The sequence below is a fragment of the Triturus cristatus genome, chromosome 10 (assembly GCF_964204655.1).
Source record: "Triturus cristatus chromosome 10, aTriCri1.1, whole genome shotgun sequence".
In the NCBI taxonomy this organism is placed as follows: domain Eukaryota; kingdom Metazoa; phylum Chordata; class Amphibia; order Caudata; family Salamandridae; genus Triturus; species Triturus cristatus.
Genome location: NC_140593.1, coordinates 79301154 through 79313274, shown reverse-complemented (window position 1 = coordinate 79313274; position 12121 = coordinate 79301154).

Genomic DNA, 12121 nt, shown 5'->3' with positions numbered 1-12121 from the left:
TGTTTCGTGAAAGTGTGAGCAGATGACCATGTTGCTACCATGCAAATGTCCATAAGTGGAATGTTTCCAGGAAAAGCCCCCGAAGCTGCCTTGAGTGTGGAAGGAGCATTTGAATATCAGAGAGTTGTCTATTTGTCCATGCACAACAGACGTGGATTCCCCTCACAATCCATGCTGCTCTGCCCCTCGCGAGCTGCGTTTCCCAAGGTGCACATGGATAATCCTAGTGACACAGTATATGAGCGCTCGTTTGACAGCTAATGGATGGAAGGTCCTTTCTGTCCTGCTTGAAGGATTTTGAAGGTCACTGGTGACACTACCTTAGTAAGAAATTGTGACGTGCATGTAAGACTCCCAGATGTGTGCGCCTGTAGGAATGGTTCCACTGATGGCTCTTGACGTTTGCCAATACTGAGTGCAGTGGCTCAAAGGTGCACCCACTGATCTTGAGAGTACAGTGTTAAGATCCCCAGTGGGCACACAGGGTGACATCTGTGGAATGGCACTTGTAAACCCTTTCATGTATGCTTTGTGGACAGGAATTTCCTAAAGAAATGGGTTGTCTGTTTTCTAAGTAGGCAGCCACTGCAGAGAAGTGTCCTGGACCGGTAGTGGAGGCCAGTTCTCCTTCCTTCGGTGAGTAGAGGCGCCACACCGTGTGATGGAGTTGCAAGAAGTCGATAAATAGAGGTTCAGTCACAGTAGTAAACAAAGAGTGAGGTGCTTCCTTAAGAATGACCATGCTCTCAGATGGCAGGTCAAGGTGACCAAACGTGAAGGCTTCAAGCACCAGCTCTCGAGACCGCGCGTTCGGGGTGATGCATGCGACTGCTTTGCATTGTCGATAAATGTGGGTAAAGACTCGAGTTTTCACTGTGGCTGAATGAACATTTCAGTCAACTGGGGCGGCTTGACCGGTGCATGCGGAGATCGAGGTGACACGTGGCGCATTCTGTACACCATTGCAGGCATCGGTGAGACGTGAAACACCCATGCAGATATCTCTGGCTTGTTTATCCACAGAGCATTCCCCTAGGACGGGGATGTAAAAACCCGCATATGAAGAGTAAGCTCTTTTCTTTCGTTCTGAACTGTGGCAAACTCCACGTCTCGTGTGCCCCACCTTTACGAGATGGGAATTTTGCAGTGAAGAATGTCCTAAACAAGAGGTGTGATGGCCCCGACTATTTTTTGTAAAAATGTTTACATCATATGAACTAAACACATTTGTTTGGGACATCGTTTTCTATTGCTCGATATTTTTTATTTATTTTGGAAGCGGCTTGTGTATGAGATAAGAGTTGGGCACTAAATATTTATCTACATATACTACAAATAATTCCTTACAAATAGTTTAGTGAGCAAGGCTGGCATATGCCCCATACCCATTTTTAAATGCGCAACTGAGTGAAGTTGAAGTGTTCTCATAGGATGTATTTGTTGAGTGATTTTAGGAACAGTGTAGGCTTGAGGTGCCATCTTTCTTTGGCATGAGAAAATACAGTGAGTTTGCCCCTTGGCCTTGCTTTGGGACACCACCCCCTTTTGTACCGCTTTGTTCGCCATAAGTTGGCAGGGTATGCTCAGACGTGAGTCCCTTGCTCACTTTGCCACTGGATTCAAGCAAGCCTGGCTGAAGACGGCTGAAATGCCAGAAACTGGTCGTAGGAAGCTTGTTTCCGGTCCAGGGAAGGCGTGGCTTGGCAGTTCGGGCTGGACTGTTCCCATGAGGCACAGGGTCAGACTGACTTGCATATGGCTATGTTTGAACTGGGGTGGCAGAGTGGGCTAAAGAACGGTGATGGATCAAACCCAGATCTGTTGACTGGGTGTGAGTGTTTGATTGGTTCTGATGCTCAGTCCATCACCACCCCCTTTTGCACCGCTTGCTTTGGGACAGGCTCTATGGCCCCTTTTTGAAGCAGAGCTTGAATATCCTCTTGTAGGAGCGTTTAGTGCTGATGTGAAATGGCTCGAGTTCGAGGTGAGATATTGGGTGGAGTAGAGGGGACTTCTAGACAATATCCATATTGTTTTATTGAGAAGACCCACTCATTTGAGGTAATTTGTACCCAATGTGCGTGGTAGTCCTGTAACTGTCCCCCCACTGGTGTTAAATGGAGGCGGGGGAGAAGCAGACGGAGTCACTGTTTGGTGGAAGTCTCTCTCTTGGAAGTGCAACCACGTCTCCAACCCCTGTTGGCATTGCCTCTGTAGTGTGGTTTATAGTATGCGCCGCATGTATACTGTGATTGGTAGGAGGTTTGTGGCTTGTGAGTGGTACCTATGTTTGTACAGGTAGTAGGATTGGACGCCCTTCTAAAAGGACCCCCTATGTTGGTATGTTTGAAGGGAACCCATGGCTTCAGCAGTGTCAGTATCTTTTTTTAATTTTTTCCAGCATTTCGTCCACTTGTGGAGCAAAAGGTAAATGCTACTTACCAGTATGCATCTGTTCTTGGCATGTAGAGCTGCTGCAGTCACATTATTGCATTAGATCGCCGCCTATTGTTGGGTCCGGATGTTGCACGTTGTTGTCTTGGAAGAGTCTTCGAGGTCTCACGAGATGGGTGACTCCTCCCCTGGACTACAGTGCGCATGGGCAGCACCTCCATCTTCAGATTGTTTTTTTGCCATTGTGGCAAAGATGGAGGATAGTAATAGAAAGAAATGTGTCCATGTAAATGTATCTAAGTAAGATAGTACTGCAACTGTGCTCGGCACCAGGGAGGAGGGTGGGCATGTGACTGCAGCAGCACTACATGCCAAGAACAGATGCATACTGGTAAGTAGCATTTACCGTTCGAGGCATATGAGCTGCTGCAGTCATATTATTGCATAGACTGTATAGCAGTTCCTCCTCTAGTGGTGGTTACCGGTGTCAGTTGCAGTAGTCTGGAAAAGTGTTTTAAGGACAGCCTGACCTACAGAAGCTTGTTGTTTGGCTTGCACATCAACACAATAGTGTTTAGTGAAGGTATGTATGGTAGACCATGTAGCTGCCTTACAAATGTCTTCTAAGGGGATATTCCCTAGAAAAGCCATGGATGCCCCCATTTTGCGCGTGGAATGTGCTCTTGGGGGAATAGTTAAGGTGCGTTTAGCTTTTTGATAACATATTTGTATGCACTTAACTATCCATCTGGCTATCCCTGCCTTTGAAATAGGGTTACCCTAATGAGGTTGACAGAAAGACACAAACAATTGTTTTGTATTCCTAAATGGTTTAGTTCTGTCTATGTAGTAGAGTAGAGCCCTTCTGACATCCAGTGTGTGGAGTGCTCTTTCAGCTACTGACTGTGGTTTTTGAAAAAAGACAGGTAACTCAATTGATTGGTTAATGTGAAAACTAGTTTCGACCTTTGGTAGGAATTTAGGGTTTGTTCTGAGAACTACCATATTTTGATGTATTTGCATGAAAGGTTCTTGAATTGTTAGTGCTTGCAATTCACTCACTCTTCTGAGTGAAGTGATTGCTATTAGAAATGCCACCTTCCATGTTAGGAACTGTAATTCGCAAGAATGTAGAGGCTCAAAGGGTGGGTGGACCCATAAGTCTAGTTAGTACAATATTAAGATTCCAGACTGGGGAAGGTGGAAATCTTGGAGGGATTATTCTTTTGAGCCCTTCCATAAATGCCTTAATGGGTGGTATTCGGAAAAGAGACACGTGTTGTCTGTTCTGGAGGTATGCTGCAATAGCCGCTAGGTGTAATCTTATAGATGAATATGCTAGATTACATCTTTGTAAGTGTAGTAGATAACAAATTATGTTTTGTACAGAAGCGTCTAGTGGATTGATTTGATTATTTTGGCAGTAGATAACAAATCTTTTCCATTTGTTTGCGTAACAGGCTCTGGTAGTGGGACGTCTTGCCTCTTTGATGATATTCATACAATCAGGAGGCAGGTTAAGGTATCCGAACTCTAAGACTTCAGGAGCCAGATTGCTAGGTTCATTTGATTGGGGTCTGGGTGTTGTATCTTTCCATGGTTCTGTGTGAGTTGTTTTGGAGAGAGGTGTAGTTTTTGATGAGGGACTACAGAGAGTTCTAGGAGTGTTGTGTACCATGGTTGTCGTGCCCATGTGGGAGCAACTAGGATCATCGTAAGTGTCTGTTGCTTTAGTTTGCGTACCACTAATGGAATGAGTGGGGTTGGCGGAAAAGCGTATGCAAATCTGCCTGACCAGTTCATCCATATCGCATTGCCCTCCGACTGCGGGAACCTGGCGGCGAAGGATGGGCATTTTGCGTTTTCCTTTGTGGTGAACAGATCTATGTCTGGGTGTCCCCATGTTTGAAAGAATGGGAGTAGGACTTCTGGGTGAATTTCCCATTCGTGGATCTGTTGACTGTGTCTGCAATCTGGTTGTTTACTCCTGGGAGATGTTCTGCTAGAAGATGGATGTTTTGTGGAATGGCCCATCTCCATATACTTTGCGCTAGTTGTGATAGCTGCAGAGAGTGTGTCCCCCCCTGTTTCTGTATATAGAACATTGCTGTCATATTGTCCGTCCGGACTAGAACAGTTTTGTTGGCTATGTGTTTTTTAAAAGCTTTCATTGCTTGAAAGATTGCCAGTAATTCTAGATAGTTTATGTGGTGTATTTTTTGGTGCGGTGTCCATAGACCTTGCACTGTATGTTGAAGCAGATGGGCTCCCCACCCTGTGAGTGATGCGTCCGTTGTTAACACTACTTGTGGGACTGGCTCTTGGAACAGTCGTCCTTTTGAAAGGTTTTGTGTGTTCCACCACTGCAGAGAGCGATGGGTACGACTGTCTACCAACACTAGGTCTTTTAGTTTCCCTTGAGCTTGGTTCCATTGTTTTGCTAGGCATTCTTGTATGGGACGCATTTGTAGCCGAGCATGTGGGACTATGAATATGCAAGATGCCATCATGCCTATGAGTTGCATAAACAAACACTCTTGCTGTCAAAAGAGTTTGAGGTTGGAATTTTAGGATCATTGCTGGAATATTTTGTATTCTGGCTGGAGCTGGGTAAGCCTTTGCTACTGTGGAGTCTATAGTTGCTCCCAGATACTGCTGTATATGGCAGGGTTGTAGATGGGATTTTGGGTAGTTGAGGGAAAATCCAAGGTTGTGTAATAGATGGATTGTGGTCACTGTGTGTTGCAGGCATTGTTGATGTGATTTGGCTTTTATCAGCCAATCGTCTAGGTATGGAAACACATGAATATGTTGTCTCCTTAGATGTGCTGCCACTAGTGCTAAGCATTTTGTGAACACCCTTGGTGCTGTTGTTACTCCGAAGGGTAGGACTTTGAATTGGTAGTGCTGTCCCTGCACTACAAATCTGAGGTATTTCCTGTGTGCGGGATGAATAGGTATGTGAAAATATGCATCTTTTAGATCTAGCGTGGCGAGAAAGTCGCCTTGCTGTAGTAGTGGTAGTACTTGTTGGAGTGTGATCATGTGGAAATGATCGGAGTGTATATATTGATTGAGGGGACGAAGGTCAAGAATGGGCCTGAGGGAGCCATCCTTTTTGGGGATTAGGAAATAGAGAGAGTAAACTCCCTTCCCTTGTTGTTGCAGAGGAACTGGTTCTATAGCGTGCTTTTGTAGCATTGCTAAGACCTCCTGTTGTAATAGTATGGTATGTTCCTCCGACATTGGTCTGTGTTTGGGTGGTATGTTGGGTGGAGTAGATGTAAGTTCTAGACAGTAACCAGAATGGATAATTTGCTTCACCCACCTGTCTGTTGTGATGGATTCCCAGACAGGTAGGAACTGTGATATTCTGCCTCCGACTGGTGTTAAGTGGTCTGGAGGCAGGTGTAAGAGGTCACTGTTTGGGAGTGGTGGAGGTACGGTTGTTGTTGTTACCTCTACCTCTGCCTTTAGTATTGTTTCCTCTATATCCTCCTCTGCGAAATGTGTTTTGGGAGGTAGTTTGGAAAGTTTGAGAGGTTTGTGTATTATTTCCTCTCCCTGTACCTCTATAGGAGGATCTACGAAAGGAATGTTTGGATTGGTAAAACTGCAGTGCACCCATAGATTTAGCTGTGTCAGTATCCTTTTTCATTTTGTCTAATAGGACATCCGTTTCCGGCCCGAACAGGAAATCTTGGTTAAGGGGTTGATTGAGAATAGTGGTTTGCACCTCTGGTTTGAAACCCGATATGCGAAGCTATGCGTGTCTCCTCAACATCACGCTTGTATTCACTGTTCTAGAGGCTGTGTCAGCTGCATCTAGAGCACACTTTATTGAAGCATTAGTGATTAACTTTCCTTCATGGATAAGGTCATTTGCCTGTTGTTTATATGGCTCAGGGAGATGTTGTAGTAGCTCCTCTAACTTGTCGTAGTGCGCCCTGTCATATCTAGCTAACAATGCTTGTGTGTTAACTATTCTCCAGGTGTTGGCTGCTTGTGAAGCTACCCTTTTCCCGGATGCCTCTAGTAGTTTGGACTCTTTTTCTGGTGGTGCAGAGTCACCAGTGGTTTGTGAGTTGGCCCTTTTTCTGGCATTAGCAACTACTAGAGAATCAAACTGTAGTTGACCCTTGATGTATGTAGGGTCAGAGGGTGCTGCTCGATATTTCTTTTCTACCCTAGGGTTGAGTATTCTACCCCTAATTGGGTCTTTGAATATTTCTGGTGCATGTTTTAAAACTCCTTTGAGCATGGGTAATGTGCGTACACTTCTTTCTGTGGTTGGGAAGGTGTCCTGCAAGAAATCCTCTTCCATAGGATCAGCATGCATATCTACCCCGTGGAAACTAGCAGCTCTGTCTACCAACTGATGGAATGCAATGGTGTCGTCAGGAGGGGATGGTTTTGAAAGATATGGTGTGGGGACTAGAATAGGTGGGTTATTGTCCGGTGAATATGGGTCTCCCCATGTGTCCTGGTTGGGATTTGTGTCATCAGGATCTACATAAGGGTCTTGTGGATCATTATTTATGTCATCATCTGGGTCCCCATCAGGCTGTTGAGGCATGGGAGGTGTGTATGGCACATAAGGCATAATAGGAGAGAGAGGAGGAGGAGTAACAGGTCTAATAGGAGAAGTAGCAATGTCTTTCCTTTTAAGAGGAATAGGAGAGGGTAAGGCAGGAGGAATTTTCCTTTTGTGGAGCACCATATGACCTGTTTTAGGGTCAATGACTATTTTTCCCTGTTTTGGATTGACAGGATCCGGATAAAATAGTTCCTCCTCTGAATTTGTTGGTTTCGGCACCGAAGATTTGTGGTTTTTCTTATTGGGAGTCGAAGGTTTTGTAGGCTTCGGCTTCGACTTGTTTGGCTCGGGAACCTTGTTTTTGTTCGGTTCGGCAGCTTTATGGACCTAGACGTCCTTTTTCGGATCGACCGTTTTCTTGGGTTCGATCTGTTTTTTAGGCTCGGTGACCTTTTTGGAGTCGTTTGTCTTTTTCGGGTCGATTAACTTTTTCGGGTCGATATTTCTTGGGATCGACCGTTTTCGGCTCGAGATGCTTCGGCTCGACGTTTTTGGGAACGGTCGAGTCTCACGGTGCCGGAGTTGGTGCCGTATGTGTTTTTCTTGGCACCGAAGGCATTTTTGGTGTTGGGAGATGCGGTTTGCTCAGTCCCGAGCTACCGGAAGGCTTTTCTATTATCTTCGGAGCCGGGCCCGAGGGCGGGGCTTCCGAAGGGATTTTTCGATCGTGACGAAGGCCTTGTGGCGATGTCTTGACCGGAGCCTTATGTGGGGTGATTGGGACAGGGGCTTCGGTACTCACGTGCTGCCCGCTGGGATTGGGTCATCTGAGTCCGATTCTTCGACTGTGACGAGTTGTAGGTCGTCCGAATCCTCGGCATCTGAGGGGTCGTCGAAGATGTCGTCCGGTGCCGGTGCTGCTGCTTGTTGATGCATCGCTTGTCGATGGGCCCTCCGGTTCCTGATTGTCTTTTTGGAACGGAAGAGTGCGCAAGCTGAACAGTCTTCTTCCTTATGCTCCGGAGATAGGCATCTGTTGCACACTGGGTGATGATCCGTGTGTGGGTATTTAGTACCGCACTGGGGGCATTTTTTGAAAGGGGTCCTTTCCATGGGCCCGAGGCCCACGTGGCGTCGATAGGCCCGGAGGCCTGCGCCGATGAAAATATGGGAAATAAAGTCTTGTATAGTTGTAGGGTACCGACTGGAGAGCAATCCCGTCGAGATACTTTTGATTTGCTATGAATAAAGTTGAAAACTTCAGAGTCAAAGTTGGCGTCGCAGTACATCCGAACCCGATGGCGGAAAAAAACAATCTGAAGATGAAGGTGCTGTCCATGCGCACTGTAGTCCAGGGGAGGAGTCACCTATCTTGTGAGACCTCGAAGACTCTTCCAAGACAACAACGTGCAACATCCGGACCCAACACTAGGCGGCGATCTAATGCAATAATGTGACTGCAGCAGCTCATATGCCTCGAACAGGTGTTTTCCATTAAATTGTAAACTGATGAGGTACTGCTGGACATCAGGTTTAAACCTGGACACCCTTAGCCAAGCATGGCTTCTGATAATAACACTAGTGTTGACCTCTCTTGCACTAGTGTCCACTGAGTCTAAGGCACATTGTACGGTAGCATTAGATATGATTCTATCCTCAACTAATTCTGCCCCCTTTTGTTTGCATTGCTCAGGAAGGCGTTGAGCAAATCCTGCATCTCATCCCAATGTTCTCTGTTGTATCTGGAGAGTAGGCCGACAGAACTGGCAGTTCGAAGGTGGTTTGCTGCCGGGGCTGCAACATTTTTACCTGTAGCATCAAATGTTTTTCTCTCCTTATCTGTAGGCGGTACCTTGTAAATTTGCACGTTTTCTAGCAAGTGTGCACTACAAGGGAATCGGGGGAAACGTGCCCTTTATATAGTTGGGTGGGCTGGTTAGGGTTTGTACTTCTTGTCAACCCTAGGGTTGACTCCTGATTTGACAGATAGCTTGAAAATATCTGTGGTAGGTTTAAGCATGCCTTTTAACACTAGTAAAAAGTGGACAGTGCGTGGCGTTTTGGAGAGCGTCTCCACTAGAAAGTCATCTTCGTCCTCTACTGTGTGCATGTCAACTTTATGATATTCCACAGCTCTGCCAAGTATCTCCTGATATGTGGTGATATGGTCTGGAGGGGAATGTTTGGAGGGGTATAGTTTTGTATCCTCTTGTGGAGATACTTTATTTTCATCCCATGATTGATCGAGGATATCTGTATCTCCCTGGGGGTCTGGACATTACAGAGTGTAGTAGGGGTCAATACAATCCCCAGTGCTCTGCTCACCCAGAGAAGCTGTGGTAGTTGTCCCATGTGGGTGAACATGAGGGGAGCATTGTGATGAGGTTAGAAGAGGTGAAAGTACAGCTGGTATAGGCAGCAGAGAAAGAGTAGGTGGTGGAAGGAGAGTAGGTGGGAGATGTGGTAAAGTTTCAGGTGAAAATCTGATTGGACTGGTGCCTCTGTCCTTCTGTTTTTACCATGGATGCTTTGGTCCTGGAGACCCCATGTTTTTCTTCCTCTAAAGTCTTTTTTCGTTTTTTGTAGTAAGTCTGCAGTGGGAGGGGTGGTTTGGTTACCACCCTTCATGTATCTGGGTTTTTAAACAGTCTTCTGTCTGGCGTCGAGCCTTTACAGTAATTTTGTTCAAATAAGCTGAAAAGGCAGTTCTGGTGCCGTAGGCATTTAGTGTCTTGGAAGTACTCGAAGATTTTTTTGGATATAGTTTTCGCCATGGATGTAGGCTTCGAATGCAAAGAGGCTTTCGGCACCAAGGGTGTTTTAGACTCAGATCATGGGTTGGACTCAAAAGACGCTCTTGATCTTTCGGTGAGAGATTTTTACTCTGAAGGCTTTTCCAACATCGATAGGTGTTTTTTCAACATGGGCTGCGAAACTGACTTTGGACCAGTCAACGCCTTAGGCTTATCAGCGGCCTTTACAGATAGGTTAGGTGGAGGGACGACTGTCTGCTCCTTTGCCTTAAGCTGGACGCCTCCATGGCCCGAGGGCAATGGGTTTCCGTGAGCATGTACTTTAGTTTGGGTGTGTGAGGATTTCGCCACCATACTCGCATGCCCTGTTGAAGCGATCAGTGGAGTGTCTAGTTCGTGGTCAGAGTTGAACCCTTCCTCACTACTAGCGAAAAGAATGGGGACGTTCCTTGGTGCGCCCTGTGCTTCTGCCTCCTCTTTGATGTTTCCTTCAGCGTGGAGGCTGTTATCTGGCTCTAGCCTCATCAGCTCCCCGAAGCTGTCGGGTGCATCTTCTGTTTGGGGCGCCTGCATTGTGGGGCACTGTCTTCATTGTTGCGACCATTGACTCTGCTTGCAGGTTAGGCCGCCCCCCACGTCGCACAGCACCACCTGTGTGTTCGCGCCTCTACCCGCTGCTTCTGTAAGTTCGCCACTGCTGTAAGTCAGCTGCCCCCCTTCTCAGCCTTATTTTGTTTTTGTGCCGCCTGTATTTTGTTTTTATTCTGGTTTATCTGTTTCAGCTGTCTTATTCCTTTATATGCATTATTTTCACTGTTTCGCCCGCTAGCTCCCGCTCGTTTTCCCGCCACTGCCTCCCCTGCAGCCCGGCCCCCCTGCGCACCCATTCGCCACCCCGCTCCCGCCTCCCAGCTGCTCCTCCCTCCCACCTCCCCTTATATGGCAGCCGCTGCGTGGTGAGGAGAGAGACCCTTGACCCTGCTTGCAGGTTAGGCCGCTCCAAATGCCGCACAGCACCACCTGTGTGTTACTGCCTCTACCCGCTGCTGCTGTGAGTTCGCCGCTGCTGTAAGTCAGCTGTCCCCGTTCTCAGCCTTATTTTGTTTTTATTCTGGTTTATCTGTTTCAGCTGTGTCATTCCTTTTTGCATTATTTTCACTCTTTCGCCTGCTAGCTGCCTCCCCTGCGGCCCGCGCCCATTCGCCGCCCCGCTCCCGCCTCCCTCCCACGTCCCCTTCTATGGCGCACCTAAGGCAAGCCTTGTTCACCTCGAGAACAACGACACCAGCTCCACCACCGTGATTGACAACCTCGCCAACCTCAGACTCGGACAGCTCGTCACAACACCCACCCACTCTGCCGGCCACACGCTTGAACCCATCTTCTCCGCAAGCTCCCATGTCTCCTTCAGCCACACCCCGGAACTCCACTGGACCGTCCGTCGCTGCATCCACTTCACCTTCCGGAAACCCATCACGCACCACCGCACCCAACAGATCCATCGCCGCTGCTGGAGCAAAGATACCGAAGACCAGTTAACCACCACCCTCGCCCGGAGCCCACCCACCGACCCCACCAACGCCACCCCCAACCTCAGACAGTGGATCGACGACTGCGCCAACAGTCTTGCCCCGATCAAGAAACCCTCCAACAGACACACCAGCAAGAAAGCCAGCTGGTTCACTGAGGGCCTCCAAGCAAACCTGCCGAAAACTAGAGAAGAAATGGCACCGTGAACAGACGCCAGACAGCTACGCAGCCCACAAGAACGCCACCCGCCGACACCACCAACTCATCAGATCCGCCAAACAGGCCTCCTTCAAAGACCGCCTAGACAACAACGAACACAACAGCAAAGAGCTCTTCAACATCGTGACGGAACTCTCCAACCTCAGCTCCAACACTAACAACATCCGACCTTCGCAAGACTGTGCAACTCCCTCGCCACCTTTTTTCATCGCAAGATCGCAGACATCCATGACAGCTTCAACGTCATGACCGCCCCGACAGCCACTGAGACCTCCGTCCCCACGGCCACCATCCACACCGATCCCCCTGCTCTCCTGCACCAACATAAACGACGACAACACCATCCACTCTGGCTCGCCGTCAGACCCATGCCCACACCACATCTTCAATAGGGCCAGCACCACCATCACACCCCATCTCCGGAAAGTCATCAACATCTCCTTCGAGACAGCGACCTTCCCAGAGAGCTGGAAGCAGGCCGAGATCAACGCCTTACTCAAAAACCCCAGGGCTAACCCTAAGGACCTCAAGAACTTCCGGCCCATCTCCCTGCTCCCGTTCCCGGCGAAGGTCATTGAAAAGACTGTCAACAGACAACTGACCCGCTACCTCGAGGAGAACAGCATCCTGGACCCATCCCAGTCCGGGTTCCGCAGCAACCACAGCACCTAAACTGCCCTCATTGCCG